The sequence below is a fragment of the Metopolophium dirhodum genome, chromosome 1 (assembly GCF_019925205.1).
Source record: "Metopolophium dirhodum isolate CAU chromosome 1, ASM1992520v1, whole genome shotgun sequence".
In the NCBI taxonomy this organism is placed as follows: domain Eukaryota; kingdom Metazoa; phylum Arthropoda; class Insecta; order Hemiptera; family Aphididae; genus Metopolophium; species Metopolophium dirhodum.
The window spans coordinates 72,966,623-72,984,172 of NC_083560.1; the positions used below are offsets into that span (position 1 = coordinate 72,966,623).

General features: G+C 26.8%; 1 non-coding gene across 1 annotated transcript; it reads left to right on the forward strand.

Annotated features, from left to right (window-relative positions):
* The first annotated feature begins 3,690 nt into the window (after positions 1 to 3,690).
* Trnae-uuc (transfer RNA glutamic acid (anticodon UUC)) lies at positions 3,691 to 3,762 on the forward strand. Its single transcript has one exon. It is a non-coding gene; the product is annotated as a tRNA-Glu (tRNA).
* Positions 3,763 to 17,550: the final 13,788 nt, after the last annotated feature.

The following is a 17,550-nucleotide window of genomic DNA, read 5'->3' on the forward strand; positions in this document are numbered from 1 at the left end:
ATCCAAAAATGTAAAGATGAACCAACTTCACGTAGCCCACCCATTTTGACCGAGAACTTCGAAATCGGTATCAAACGAAAGCTAATGATTAGCAAGTATTTGAAAGCCCCTTTTTTAAATTTGTATGTCTATAAACTTGCCGCTATAAACTTTTGAACTTGTGAAGTTGGCCCACCCACTTTATCCTAGAACTTTGAAATCAGCACCAAACGAAAGCTAATGATTAGCAAAAATTTGGAAGTATGTTTTTAGAATTTGTAAGTTCATCGTACGACCGCTATGAGCTTTGAAGTTTGGAAGTTGGCCCACCCAAGTTGTCCCAGAACTTCCAAATGAGTATCAAACGAAAGCTTATGACTAGAAAATATTTGCAAGTCCAGTTTTAGAATTTGAAAGTTACTTGGAAAGCCAGTAAGAGCTTTCAAGATTGTAAGTTAGCCCACCCAAGTTGTCCCAGAACTTCAAAATAGGTATCAAACAAATGCTAATGATTAGCAAGTATTTGCAAGTTCATTAATAGAATTTGCAAGTAATTAGGGCGGCCAGTATGAGCTGTCAAAGTTACGAAGTTAGCCCACCCACTTGCCTAAGACTTTGAAAATTATACCAAACGATAGCTTTTAATTTGCAAGTATTTGTAAGTCCCAACTTAAAATTTGCAAGTCATTCAGGTGGTTGCTATGAAGTGGCCACTTACTTTTGTAGTTTTTCAGTTTGCGGAGTGTTTTGAAGTTGGCCCCCCGACTTTACCTGATCTACTACAAACTAATTTGCAAATTGCTCTATGAAATTTGCAACTCTATACTTTAACAGCTATAGACATATTTCGTAGCTGGCCTCCGACACAAAAAACTATATTTTTAAGAAAAAATTCTACATTTAATAAAAAATCTATTTTGAATACAAAAATTTAAAAGGAATTAAAAAATATAACGTAACTTTTTTTATCTAAATTAGATTTTTTATGAAACAGATTTTTATTTTTTACTGTCCATTTTTTATTTAAAATTTAATTTGAATAGTAATATAATTTTGAGAAAATATAATTTATTAAATAAATCTAAAATGAATACAAAAATCTAAATGGAATAAAAAAATGCAAGTTGATTAAACCTATATATATTTAATAAAAAACTAATTAAAAAAATCAAGTTTAATAAAAAAATTTAAATAGAACTAAAAAATGTAATTTGGATAAAAAAAATATAACTTGACTTTTTTATAATTGATTAATTAGATTTTTCGTGCATTTTAGATTATTTATTCAAATTATATTTTTTTTTATAAGTATTAGGATTTTTATTCAAATTACTAGTTTTTATTTTATTTAATATAGATTTTTTTTTATAAATGTAGATTTATTTTATTCAACAAGCTTTTTTAATTATATTTAGATTTTTTCATTAATTTTAGATTTTTTATTTATATTAATTTTTTATTTTTATCGATATAAATAACACAGTTATTTGTTTAAAATTGGAATGTATGATTGTATGTTTATGCGTTAAAAAAAATTAAAGCACTATCGAAGTATTTGTGCAGAATGGCAATTGTTCCAGCCTCGACCAGAAATTGTGGGCTGTGTACGCCTATGGTATAAAGTATTCTTTATAAGTGCACTCACTGTATCTCAAAGAACAAAAACAATATTGTGAATCAACCTTAAATGCATTTGTTTAGAAGTTTGGAAACAAAAAATAGTGTATATTATATATTTGTCTTATAAAGTGTATACGATATGACAAATTTGTGTTTAGATGTAGCTCCAAATTCCAATTTTGTGTAGTACCCCTATAATAATAGAGTGAATTATTGACCTATTATCAAACTTAAAGGAAAGAATATAATCTGTGTTTTCATGTGAGTTTTTACGATATTTTAATTTCCAAGCTAGTTATAAGTACATAATATGTAAAATATTTAAATTTAAAAATTCTCCTAACTCGTTTAGAAACTAAGATGAAACATAGATGATGTTTTTATACCTTTAAGTTTGATAGTAAAAAAATTCTCTATATTATTAAATATTAAAGGTTACAAAAATAAAATTGTAACTGCTGAAAACAAATTTGCCTTGTTGTACGTTTGTAAGACGGATGCGCGGATGCAGTGGCGTTTTCTTAATACAGTACTGAAAATCAAACAGAAATAAACAATAATTACCTATTTTTTTTAGATTCTAAGTGAAAGGATAAATAAATAAATATAAAATAAATAAATATATAAATAATATATAATAATATATATAAATAAATATAAATGTATTGATTTTAGAACGATGTGTGTGATTTTTTCAATACTATCCTTAGTTTTTAGACAAAGTAACTTGTAAATATTGTTGTCAATATACGGCTAATACACCGTATAATGACAAAATATAGCGTTGTGACCAGTTTTTGGAATGTCACATTTTTTTGGTAAGTAGATACCTACTATAGACCTGCAAGGGACGTACATTTTCGGCCCGGCCTGGTCCAAAAAATATTGTGAAAAAAAATATAATATTATTATGGTATATAAATAGCATTATTATACCCACCAATGAATATATTATTATATTCATTGTGATTGTATCTACTATCTAGTATCTATCCATAGAGTATACTCTATATCTACCTGTACCAACATAGGTATTATCATTATTATTTATTATTTTAAATTGTGATTATTTATTGTAGAAGAAAAATCCTTAAAAAGCCCGGTGCAACGCTTGATTTATTATTCAAAGTCGAGCCCGGCCCGGCCCGAAAAATTTTACAAAAAAAAAAACCCAGACCCGGTACGGAATAAAATTCCAAGACTTAAAAAGCCCGGTCAAACCCTTTATTTTATTTCAAAGGCCCGGCCCGGTCCAATGTCACTACGAGCCGGGCTTTTTAAGGACCTGGTCGGGCCGGCCCGGCCCTTGCAGGTCTTTAGTACATACCTAGGAACGAGTAATTTAGAATTTAACTTAAATTATGTGTAAATTATTACTTATAGCCTATAGGTAATAAAATTGTATTAAACTACCATTAAATATCAATAATAACTTAAATGGTACCTATGCAATTTCATTACAGAAACTTTTAACTTAAGCTAAGCTACTTTTCAATAGTGGTTATGAAGTTATGGCTTAATGTCAGGGCTTGCATTGGAAAAAATTCCTTTTTATGTTATTTACAATTAAAACGTTATTCAACTTTTGCGTTTATCTTTATTCCGAATTTAAACGTTATCCAACTTTTGCGCTTATCGTTATACAGAATTAAAACGTTATCCAAGTTTTATCCAAGTTGTGTTTATCGTTATTTAAAATAATGTTAATACCTATTAAATTTAAAAACAATATCTAATGCAGGTAGGTAATGATCCGGATACGGAATATAATATAGTCAATTCCTTAGATTACTTAGATTGTTTTCATGTAATAAATAGATCTACGAAACCAATAGACCTTTTTAATAAATAGATTTTAAAATATTTCGTTTTGCGTTATTTTTGTTAAATGATATTCTTTAAATTACGTTTTGCGTTATTTTTTGTTTATTTTATTTATTTTTCTTATTAATCTCTCACCTTAAAAAAAAATTACTCTGTATAGTACTACAATTCTCAGGTTATCACTGCCAAAGTCGCAAAGTCATAAAGTTGTTTCATGAACACATGGTCGAATTCACGTAGTCGTTTTTAAAATTTTATCTCCATGTCTCCGGTATGGTCTAGTGGCTAGGATACCTGGCTTTCACCCAGGAGGCTCGGGTTCGATTCCCGGTACCGGAATATATTTTTTGAATTTTTTGCATACAAATGACAAAAAAGTAATTATTTTATTATCTGTTAATCAACAATAATATTATACTTAAATAAATAATAATAATAATATATTGATTATAATTTTTAATAATATTTGTTTTAATTTCAAACATCAATGAAGTTAGTAAATATAGTTTTATTGTGTCCACAATATTTTATGGAGGAGTTTCTGCTGAATAACGTTTCATAATATACCCAATATAATATCGTCTGACTGACTTTTATCGCATTGTGTAAGTAGTAACGATATATGTAGTAACGAAAATCTTCAAGTCCACAAATAATAAATATCTTGAAATGTCTGTTCAAACAATAATATTGTGCCTATGTATTTTTAATATTTTGTATAAGAATAAGCCTATTCAAAAGAACTTAAAATAACAACCTGTGTGGCACTTGTATTAATTCAAACTTCAAATGCTCATAAAAATCAATGTAGATTTACGCTGAATTTTTGATTTGATATCAGTATAAAAACGTATGATAAACAGTGTGTTAAATAAATGTTCAAGCATTTTCACCAAATGAAAATATTTTATCGTCATTAAAAAAAAAAAATTAAAATTAAAAATATTTATAAATAGCTCAAAAATAATAAATTAAATATTTTGGAAATCCTACCATATGCCAATAACAAATGCTAATACAACCAATTAACAATTTCACTATTTCAGGTATGTATGGTTATTTGTTTTTTTTTAAGGTACAGCAAAATCGATTTTGATAAAAACTAGTTTTTCGTAAAAATTTCATTTTTACCTTAATTTCTATCTGTTTTTTGCAATTATTAAGAAAAGTACTGTACATTTTTACTTTTATCTCTCCGACGTACCAAATAGATTCACTTTCAGAAAATATTTTGAAGTTGAATATCGATATTTTTTCCGAAAATAAATAGATAAAGATTATCTTTTGGGTAGAAGTATCTTCAGGCAAAAAAATATAAAAACACGCACTACATTCATTAGTGCGCTCAATATATAAATCTAAAATCTATAGTGAAATAAACTGTTAATAGCTATGCTATAATTTATAACATAATATTTATAATATAATATTTATTTTAAAATACAAAATGTGATATCATCAGTGTTAGGAACAGATAACGAAAAAATCATCTAGATAAAGATTAAGATAACAACACTAAATTTTATCTAAGATACAGATAAAAGATAAACAAATCAAATTCATCTAACAAAAAGATAAAAGATAAAAATATTTTATCTAAATATTTAAATAACAGATAATTTTAGAAATTATAATTAGAACAATTAATTTAAGAAAATATATATACCGTCATGTAAGTACACAAAATAATACACGCAAGAAAACCCATGGCTAACGGCCATTCTTGCCGGGCTGGTGGTGGGGTCACCGGCCACTTTTCGTGTCACGTACTATTATTATTATTATTAATTAACAACATTGAAAAGATATTTACGAGTATTGTGTATTTGTGTATACGAAATAATGTTTATTATTATTATAAGTCATGTGCAATTAAAATTGGTTTAGAGATTGTTTATAGTCCATAGATTTATAATATAAAACATAAAACCCGAAATATATAAATAGCATCTCATGTATTGCTCGTCAGACTTATCAATTGTCATTAATTTCAGACGCATTGCAAATACGGAAAGAATAGACGGCTGGTTTATCTTTATTTCTCAATGAATAATATTATATTATATAGAATTTTGTTTGGGACGGCGGTGGTTATAACTTGCCATCTGTTCTATTATTCGTATTTTAATTATAGTTTTTAGCCCTGGATGTTACTTTACGTACAAGTTGTGCCTCAGATAATGAGAATAAAAATAAAACATTTTCGAACAGATCTAGCTAATTTTCTCCAAAAAATTTATCTTGTAAATTTATCTAGATAAGTTAAATTTTTATCTAAAATAAATACTTAGATAACTTATATTTATTTATCTAGATAAGATAAAAGATAAAAAGATAATTATCTGGATAATTTATCTAGATAAGTCCTAACAATGGATATCATAGGCAATAAATGAAATATCTTACTATTTTTAGTGAAAATAACTAGTGAGCTAGGTACATAAGAAGAAACACACTAGGTAACACTGTTTACAATAATTTTAAATTATTGTAAATTAAATTATTTTATTAATTATTTTAAATTATTTATATTCCTTCGTTTGACGACCAAATTATTTATATTTGCATTTAATGCAAAACTGTGTTTATTTCCATATTTAATGTAATTTTAAACGATTTAATACATAAATTAAAAATGTAAATTCTATCTTTATTCAAAGATTATAAAGATTAAGTAGGTATCGGTCAATATGACGTTTTACTAGAACTATAGAAATCTATAGAAAAAATGTCTAGAAGGTTAAATACACAAAAATACAAAATACAGTTTTCAAAAACAATTATAAAAAACTTGATGTTATGAAACACGTATATTGTATAATATAGCGTTAGTATATTAGGTTATACGGTATATTAGTCATAAAACTAAAAATTCCATTAATATCATGTAAAATTAATGACTTATTAATTATATTTTAGTTACAAAAGAATGACCCAGTGATGGTTTTGACTTTTTTGCATGTTACGCACTAAAATATAATTTGTCACCTTAAATTTCAGATCGTGGTGGTAGTGGAGTGTCGCCATTGGACACGGTCACCTAATATCATACAATTATATTATTATTATTATTATATTATTGTGTATTATACTGCTATAATTATATTTCATCACTTACAAGAACAATAAAAAAATTGTCCCATAATTGAACATTTCAACTATAACTATATAGGTAGGTATAATATATTATAATTACAGGATTAATAATTATTATTTGTACCTCCAAAGTGTGTCGAAATATTTTTGAAACGAATAATACTTAAATTGTTTACTAAGAATATTATATTGATAGCATTGATTACCTAGTATATATTTAGGTTCATAGACGAGTGACATACATGGTGTAGGTATTGGGTAATTTGGCCTATCTGTGAAATATTTTAATAAATTACTTATAATTTGAGTAAATACGTACCTAATCACTGAAAAAAAAATATTGCTTGTATTCAAATACTATTACCACATTATAGGTCAATGTCGGTTAGAAACACACACGCATGTCTTTAATTTCTACAGAGCAGAACGAGGGAACCACAAATACTTATAAATTTATAGATGATTTTTTTTTTATCGTAAAACACTTTTTTAAACAGTCTAATTATATACAATTTTTCGTATAACGATATCAGCTATAGCTGTCGTTTTTCTCTACAGTTTTTACGCTACTCAAGATAATATAGACTATTAGTCTGAGTTTCACGAGCACACGTCGATATAGCTTATTGAGAAATCAGAGGTTGCAGATATCCTTATGAACCTTCTGCAGAGAGAAAAAAATGTATTTGTTGCCATCCTGCGCTGTCGCCGTCTGCTACAATATTGTAGGAAGTAAATATTACAATTCACAGCAGATTCGTCATAATTATGCTTAATCATTTAGCACAGATACCTACAACCACAGTATAATAATGAGAGCTTAAGATATTATGTTCTTCATATCGGTGCCACGAAGTTGGAACAAGCTTATGAGTTTACTATAATGAGGCAAAATTATATATAAATAGATACATATACACCGTCAAGAGACAAAATGCAAAGATCATCATGATATATATTATCATCCTGATGATCGCTGAATAGTGCATTTATAGAACACATGACGTAGATGCAACTCTCAAATCGGAAAAATCAATTCCGTGGTATTATTAAATTTGACATTTAAATATCGCGGCGTATTAAGTTAAGATAAATTTTACGATGGCTATACTTAAAATGGACGTTTATGTTACCATACGCGCTGACAATAAAAGCAGATAGTACCCATAAGATAATAATTGGCCCACTGACAACCGATTCATTTAACTATGTAGATAAACAGTTTTAATAATTTTGGTTATCTAGTAGTAGGTACACTTTTTACTGAAAACAATATGCCTATACATTTTTGAAAAAATGTAAAAAAGGTTATTAGGAGGATATAGTCACACGATTTAACATCTGTAGTAAGTATAATGTACCTATACAAACATATACTTAGGTATATAATATTATAGGCAGCCAATAAAAAAATAAGCAGTAATACAAACAATAAATAAATTTAAATTTGTAAAATTTATTCAAACATTTTTCATTTAAACTTGGTTTTTTTTTTATTTTTATTATGAAGCAATATACGAGTTGCATGTGCCAATTTAAGGCCAGACCCTTAGACTCTCTCTCAAAAAAAGAAAGAATTTAATGCCTACCTTGAACAAGGCATGTTTGTTGTTTTCACGTGTAGGTTAACCTAACCTACCTTATACCTACTTATATGTATATGTATGTAGAATCCCATTGTGCCAAACATATTGATGGCTTATTAAGATTAGTGTGATTTACTGACGTTTAAATATCATTCGTAAATCTAGAATTTAAACAGTTGGGTTTTCAACGAAATACAAACAAAATAATTGTTGAGAAAAAATGTTTACTCAGTCAGTTTGGTACTTTCTTAACAAAACTAATTTAATAAGTATTAACTAAATAAATATTTGATAAATCATAAATGTATACCTACCGGTTATTTTCGTACTTGATTTATATTGATAAGCTGCTATTGATTATCCATCTTCGTAATATATTTTATATTTTTAAATATGTAAAATTTATAGTCAAACATTTTTTAATCATACATTTATACTAACATTTTATGTCATAACTAATTATAAGACTATAGGTAAACATTACATTTTAATAGTTCTATTGCAGATACGGGATGTAGATTACCGAGTGCTGTAGTATTTTTAAATGTTATCATCACTTAGGTATCATCATATAGGATTAGAGAAGATCCCTTGGTCCCTTTTGTATTATTATACATTATATTATTCTATACCTAATAACAGTTATCTATAGTTATCACACTGTAATTATTGTATTTCAAAACTGTGAATTGTAACTATAGGCACTGCCGTACTGGTATATATGACATAACCTTCAGATATAACCGGTCATGTCCAGACGAATTTGCCAACAACTGTAAAATGTAATAACTGTCATAAATATAACATTCACTGATTCGCAGATCAACTTCTGTACAAATGAGCGTATCTATACCGTAAAAAAATTACATTATATTATTATTTTATGTATTTATTGATAATATACAATGCTTAAGCATTACCTATAGTGTATTGTAGTTTAACGCATTCAAATAACTTAGTATATTATAAGTACCTACTCATAATAGCAATTTTTTAAACGTTTCTATATAATATTATCTCGTAGGAACATTTTACCGTGACGAAAATTAAGAACATAATAAGCAGTATTGGTATTTGGTTACACTATATTATATTATTATTTATTCGTAACTAATACAAAACTTTAAACTATTATTTATAAATACTTACCTATTTTAATGAGTTTTTTAAATCATGATCACGATGTGCCATAATATATTTTCATTAATACTATAAAATGAAAAAATAAAAACATCATAACACACAGAAACTATACGTCATGAGCACTGACTTTTAAGGTTTTTAAATTTTAAACGCATCGACTTAATCGGTGTCTGGCCAGGGACGAGATCTCGATATAGGTTCGGTATCTCGATATACCTACTCATTAACCAAATCGTGAACGTGAATATAGATATTTAGCTAGTATCGATGATTATGTTTACAATACAACTAAAACTAAACATTGGGTCTAACATTTTTTTAAAAACTAGTAAGTTAATATCATCAGTACAATCAGTAAAAAGATTAAAAAAATAAGATATTGCTATTGAACCTTCGAAATGCATCAAGGATGTCATAGAACGAAGATGGTGATAATTCTATATGTGAGTTTCTTCACATATTAGGAAACGATTTAAGTATTTTTGATTACCTAGATAATATTATATAGAAGCATTTAATTGCGAGTAACTTTGATATAGGTAATTTAGAAAATTAAAAATAATAAATAACTAGGTGTTTTGAGTTTACTGCAGAAGGTCATAAAATTATTTGTTTTTATATTTGAATATATTTAATATATTTGACCCAATGTATGATGATATTTAACTTGCATAAAATAGCATTATCTCTCAATGATGTGATATAGGTAAATTTGAAGAAATCCAAGTTTAAGGAAATTTAATATTATAAAACATAATAGATAATAAATAATATGTATACAATTATTTATTAAGACTAACTATATAATAATATTTCGATTAATCCGATTTAATGGGATTATAGTATTTCAAAAGTTTTTGGAAGCTTGCAAAATATTATCCACAGATGGAATTTATTTATTATAACTTTGGGGTTTACGAATACCTAACTAAGTACCTTTAATTAAATTAATTAAATCTCTCACCAATTATTTCGATAACTTTCGACTTGTTTGTGTTGGGGAAATATTTTATTTTTCGGTATTTTTCTCATAGGACTCGTTGAAGATGTGTAGGTACTATATGTATTATTACAATCTATAAATAACACAATTAAGTCATTTATTTTATTGCTATGGAATACAAATTTTTACATACAATATTATTAACCTAGAAATATTATAGTTGTATGCCTTAATGTGTATTCAATCATTGGTAAACAAAATTATTATAAATTAATTAAAATAGAAAGGTTTAATAAAAAAAAAACTTCTCTTAGACGGTGACCATGAATACTATTAAGGATTAAGTAATATTAATTATATAATAATATTATATAGCACTATAATGTGAGTACAACCATTGTGTATAATCAAATATAATACATGTTTATTCCACCAAAAGATGGATTCTAATGTATGGTTATTCAGGGCCGTATTTAATGTTTTGGCGCCCTTCGGCCACAAATGTATGCCACTCTCACCCTTTTCTCATCTTAAATCATAATATAACATAATATTATAACACATATATTCAATGATAATAGTCATTATAGATTAATAGGTTGAAACTTATGCCCCCATAAAAAAAAATTGATTCTTACATTACATATTATATGATAATAATTGTTAAATTACATGGAAGACATAGATGCTAAATTAAAATACGTTTGCAATATTATAGTACTCTTAAATTTAAACCTGGGTGAATTTTATAACAATCTATACACACTTAAAATGTAGAAGTCCATATTGACGTCAATTCATTGAATTAGATCCACTTTTAAATTCTAAACATAGACACCATGGATCATAAAGTAGATGGGTAGTTTATAGGTACTGATATAAAGTTAGTTTGTTGATTATGAATTGGGTCCAATTTGATTTGTTTCGAATATGGTATATTATAATACTGCAATAGGCTGGGATCCTGAAAATTATTTTCTTCCTTAGAAATTAAGTCACACAATATAATGTGAGTTTTTTCTCACACAAAATAAACTTTTTATGACAGTTATATTGTTCTAGAAATTTCATAAACATTGGGAAATTTAAATATAATAATATTATTCTATAATGTATTTGTTTAAAAAAAAAATCATTAATTCAAATAAAAAAGAAAGTATTTGTTAAACGATATTTATTTTATTGTGAAATGGTGTATTTTCTTAAATAAATACAGTATGGAATAATATATTTTCATGTTTGTGCAATGACTTTAGATTTCCTTGAACAAAATAACTGTCTAAAAAAGTAAACTTTGTGAAAAAAAACCTATGCATTATAATCTATACGTCAAGTATAAATGTGAAAAGTGTTTTTTTTAACGGGTTGACTCTTGAACCACTCTTCTAATATTGTCATGTCGTTTCTTTAATTTATAGAGGACATTGCAAATCAGGTTATAACTTTTAAGCATAATCTTAAGAACGCAACTCTTGTCCACGGAATATTGATAGATAAAATAAAAATACGTCAGTGGTGCCTTCTGTTCAGTAAAATAAAATTATAAAAATTTAAAAATTGTTTGTACCCAAAAACTAATCGACCGGTTTTGACCAAAGTTTCAGAGATTGTTCTTTGAAATATCAGGAAGAGAGTAGTTTAAACCAGGGCTTGCACTTGAAAAAACAATTCCATATTATATTATTTACAACTAAAACGTTACACAATATTTGAGTTAACCGTTATTAAGAATTAAAACGTTATTCAACTTTTAGGTTTATCGTTACTCAGAATTAAAACGTTACTCAAGTTTTGCGTTTATCGTTATTTAATACTAAAATGTTATACACATTTTGCGTTTAACGTTATTTAAAATAGTGTTAATACCTATTAAATTTAAAAATAATAACTAATGTGGGTAGTAGGTAATCGCCCGGATACGGAATATAATATAATCGATTCTTAGATTGTTTGCATGAAATAAATGTTTCCGCGAAACCAATAGACCTTTTAAATGAATAGATTTTAAAATATTTCGTTTTGTGTAATTTTTCGTTCAACGATATTCTATAAATTACGTTTTGCATTATGTTTTGTTTAGTGGTATATAATATATTTTGTTAATCATTGCGTTTTGTTTTGTGGTATTTAATTATTTTTGATTATAACTTTCCGTTATAATAACGTTCACAAATTTCAATCGTTTTTTTGTTAAATATAACGTTATTATTAAGTTTGTAAGCCCTGGTTTGAACCATGTTCGTAAACATACAACGAATTGTTATATCCAATACGATAGAGGGGGATTACCATATCGTTCGAATTACTTTACAAAGCGAGATATACCGTTACTGATCCCCATTTACGTATAGCCTGTTGCTTGATCCCGCGTAAGCTCAAAAAAAAATTATACATTTATGTACCATTGTGTGCATCTGACCAAAAAATGAATAATATAATGTTTAGAAATATTAGAACGTTAACAAATTTAAATATGTTATGTTTAAAAATGTTTGTACATTCAAATACTATATAGTCCAAAAAACGGTCCAAGCCATGTCCACGAACAATTATTTACGGTAGGAATTTTTCAGTTTGATCAGCTTTAGGTTAGGTTAGGTTTTAGGTAAATAATTGTTTATCCAAAAGCTACCATAGGTCAATAGATATTTTTTCGCCAAAACTATTTTCAAAAAAAAACACATCAATGCTCAATAATCTAGCATAATGATAATTTTTCTGTTGGCGCAAACAACGCAGGGTGGGACAGCTAGTATACATATATAAAATAATAATTTCTCTGATATTATATTAGTTTTGAGCTGAGCACAGGTTAAGTAATCAATATAAGGTTAGGTTTAGAATAAATATAATATGTACCTCCATACCTATATAGATAACCAATAATATTAGTCGCCTTTAAAAAAAATCTCGACTGTCTTCCGGTTACTTCGCTCGCGGGATCGTTTCGATAGATGATAATATATTAATATTTAATATACTATAAGTAAACGTATTTTTTAGTCCTGATATTATGAATGAAGGAACTAGCTCCAGTAGTCAATTCATTTCTGTAGTTTCAGCTGCACATATTATTGCGATGTGTTAATATTATAATATAATGTCTATCGTATACACGGCCCGCATGAGTGGGATAGGCGGATGCACATCACAAAATCTCGGAGTCACGTGCGTTTAGATTTATGACGTACATTTTGTTTTAATATTTATTATCACCCAAACACTACGCGTATGTAAGAATAAATTGAAGACGTCACACGCGAATTACAGTCCTTGAAAATTATTCTTGTTATAGGTTGACAGTCGACAGGTATAAGTAAATCGTGTTAACAATAATTGTACCTCTTCACAATACGCCAAATCGGCAGTACCTCTAAAGTTATAGTTATATACTTATATGTTTGAAATCTATAATACAGGGGTGGCTAAACGCTCAAACTGTCGATCTTGGACGATTTTATATAAGTCGATTTCCTTTGTTAGAATTTATTAATTATTGTTATACCTACATTTGTAATTTAGTAGATACATTTATTAAATACATATATTTCGGATTAACCCGTGAAATTGAATTTTCTCACATGAAAGTTATAAAAGCTGAATAGGTACCGAGCTATACTTTCTGATGATCATTTAGACTTAAGCGCAGCGTCTGCGTTTGGCAGTTAGCGACTATTACCGTGATTATAATTAACTGGCCATGATATGATGATATGATGATATGCTTACGACACACTTCAACATCAAGAGTATATACTATATAGGTAATGTTAATATATTTAAAATTTATTTAGAAATTGAATGTGAAACACTCATTTTAGATAACTTTATACTTTTAATTTATTATTTTATTCATATAAGTATGTGTATTATTAATATAAAATATTTTTTTTACATTCGTTGATTCAGAAAGGAAAAATACACCCTCAGTAGATCTTAATCAAAAAAAGTTTGGCCACCCCTGCTGTAAAATAACTTATACATTTTTAAATAAAACCTTATGAAAATAAAAGTGGAAATTAGAAATATGCGTAAATAAATTAAATTTCTTTTTTCAACAATACACATTCAAAACATCTTAAATAAGTTACTTTGTATCTGTTAAATTATAAAACTTGCATTCAACGACACCGGCAGACGACCAAACACAGAACATCGAATGAGATATGAGGGCGGGGATGACATTGAATCGTAAATGAAGATTATTTATTATTGAATAATAATTATTGATAATACCTAATAATATAAAACACGAAATATAATAATTAGGCAACAACAACTGATTTGCAAATTATTCTGTTAAAAATTCATACAATTTTGAAACTTTTACAACAATACACAAACCCACACACTAATCAACGGTATGTCGATATCCACTTGTAGATTACATATATGTGATATTATTGGCAAAAAGTATAGTTAAATCTACCGAATTTAAGAAAATATTGCTAATAATAAAATATAAACTATCTTTAGAAATAGGTGCTGTTTTCTTCACTCAGAATCAAAACTCAACACATCCTTTACGATTGATTACGGCGATCAGTGGTGGTCAACGTGGGGGGGGGATGAGGGGATAGATCCCCCGTGACCTTTTTTTCAATGATTAAGAGCTAATAACCATAAATTATATTTTGAATAATCAAATAGTTCATGTTAAAAATCAGCCATATCTCCCCCCTCCCTCCCTTGATAAAATCATTTGACCTGTTAACTGACTACTCAATGACAATGACGAGATACAAATGTACAATAGTAACGTAGATATACCAGCAGCATAGCGAGTACTCGGGTACGTTTTTGATTCAAGTATTTCTAGTAAATATTTAAACTAGTACGAATGTGGAAGTTTTACTGTATAAATCTAAATCAGAATAAAAACATAATTAATATTTATAGCTTAAAATAAATGAATTTTTTTTTCATATTTGACTCTACGCAGTAGCATAAATATAATTCGTATATTATACAATATACAAGTATAATATTTTGTTTCATATTGGGTACTGGGTAACTAATACGGCTATACGATTAAACTATTGAAGTCCCAAACAAAAGGTGTATACAAATATACACATATAGTATAATATACAATAAAATACTGATGACCATAGCAATATACAAAAAGTCAAGATCCTCACTCAAAGCAAATTACAAATTATTTCTTGTGATAACATAATAATACATCATGTACAATATACATACATAAATACATAATACATAACAAATTTATCTTATAAATTCTATACTGCACCATATTTCATTCAAAATAATTTTGAGATACATGTATGAAAGTAAAATTTATAATCATAAAATAATAATAATAATACACACATTTTTTTAGTTTTAGCTTCTGAGCGGATGCATTGATGTTTGATACTTTGATGTTAAAATGATGTGCGTTTTTTATTTTGTTTTGTTTGTGTGTACACGGTAAATATACTTGATAATGTTTTGATTTTCAACTTTAGTATCGGTTTTTAACATTCACTCATAATTATAACGAATTCTCATTGAATGGTTTTATTATTTTCTTGTAATTCAAAAATGAATAACTATAGGTAGGTATTTTACATTTTCACCAAATGTTTATTTCATAATTTTCCAAACATTACAAAGTTTTCAGTTTTCAAAATATTAAAATTTTTTATAATTATTTATAGACATTTGAAATTTGAAATATTATAAGGTTTTTTTTTCATAGATGTTACCGTTTAATTGTTTCTTGAAACTATTAGATACCTAATACAATTTTTTTTTTTGGTAAAAAACCTTGTAAATGTAATACAAGGTTCCTTATATAGTTTGTTATAATATCAGTTAAAAAATATTAAAGATACATTTTATAGCTAAGGACTTAACATTTTAAACAAAGGTTGTCATATTATTACATATGTAAACAAAACATGTTATATGTGTACAATACGTGTTTATATTAAATATCTTTTTTAATAGATATTTAAGTTAAAATTTGGACAAAATTAGATATTTAAACAGAGAATAACGAATTTTGTAATTTTTTAGTAATTTAAAAATATGAATATAAGATAGGATGGCAGACCGTGCTCACTCAGAATCATTTTTATATTATTGAATTCAAATTTAACACTTCCAGTCGGACATAAAGTATAGCAGAGTGGTACCCACTTGCCCAACATTTTTTTATTTTATTGGTCGTGAAAACTGAGTTTTGACTTGAACAACTAGGCCATTATCCGCATACATTTATAAAAATAATTAAGGTTAATTACATACTGGCCTTAGTGCCTTACATAGTAGTAATACCTACAATTTATTTTACAACTTTTAAAGATAAATATTGATATGATAAAGCTGAAATTTCAAATGAGTTCAATTCATTTATTTCTATTGTTAGTATAAACATCTCTAATAAAATAAAAATACAGGATACCTAAATGATTTAAATAATAATGGTTTTATAAATAGTTCTATTTGTATACATCTATATTCAGAAAATGATTAATATAAAATAAATTTTTGAACTGAAAGAAACAACAACTTTTTATGATTATAAGGTGCCAAATGAAGTTTCAAGAAAGACTGCTACTTATCAGGGTTATGATTATAACGTTATATTTAACAAAAAATGATTGAAATTTGTGGACGTTATTATAACGGAAAACTATAATCGAAAATAATTAAAAACCATAAAACAAATCATAATGATTAACAAAATATATTATACATAATTAAATAAAACATAACGCAAAACATAATTTATAGAATATCATTAAACGAAAAATAACGCAAAACGTAATTTATAGAATATCATTGAACGAAATATTTTAAAATCTATTTATTTAAAAGATCTATTGGTTTCGTAGAAACATTAATTTCATGCAAACAATCTAAGAATCAATTATATTATAATCCGTGTCCGGGCCATTACCTACCCATATTAGTTATTATTTTTAAATTTAAAAGGTATTAACACTATTTTAAACAACGATAAACCCAAAACTTGGATAACGTTTTAATTGTAAATAACGTAAAATTGAATTTTTTTCAAATGCAATCCCTGCTACTTATATGTCAATTCCGCTGGCTATTATTTTTAATTTCTCAATTTCAATTGGCGTTTTTCCTCAATATTTCAAAAATCTATCATCATTCCCTTATATAAATAAGGAGAAAAACTCCAGAAATGCAACAATTATAGGCCAATCTTTTTATCGTTGTCTATAGCTAAAGTTTTTGATAAATTTTTAAAAAGTAGATTATTAAAATTTTTATATAAATATAACTTTTTTTCTGATAATTAATTTGGTTTCCAGATCAATTTGGTTTCTGGACAATCCACCGCTGATGCATTAATCTCATTTTCTAATTTTGTCCATA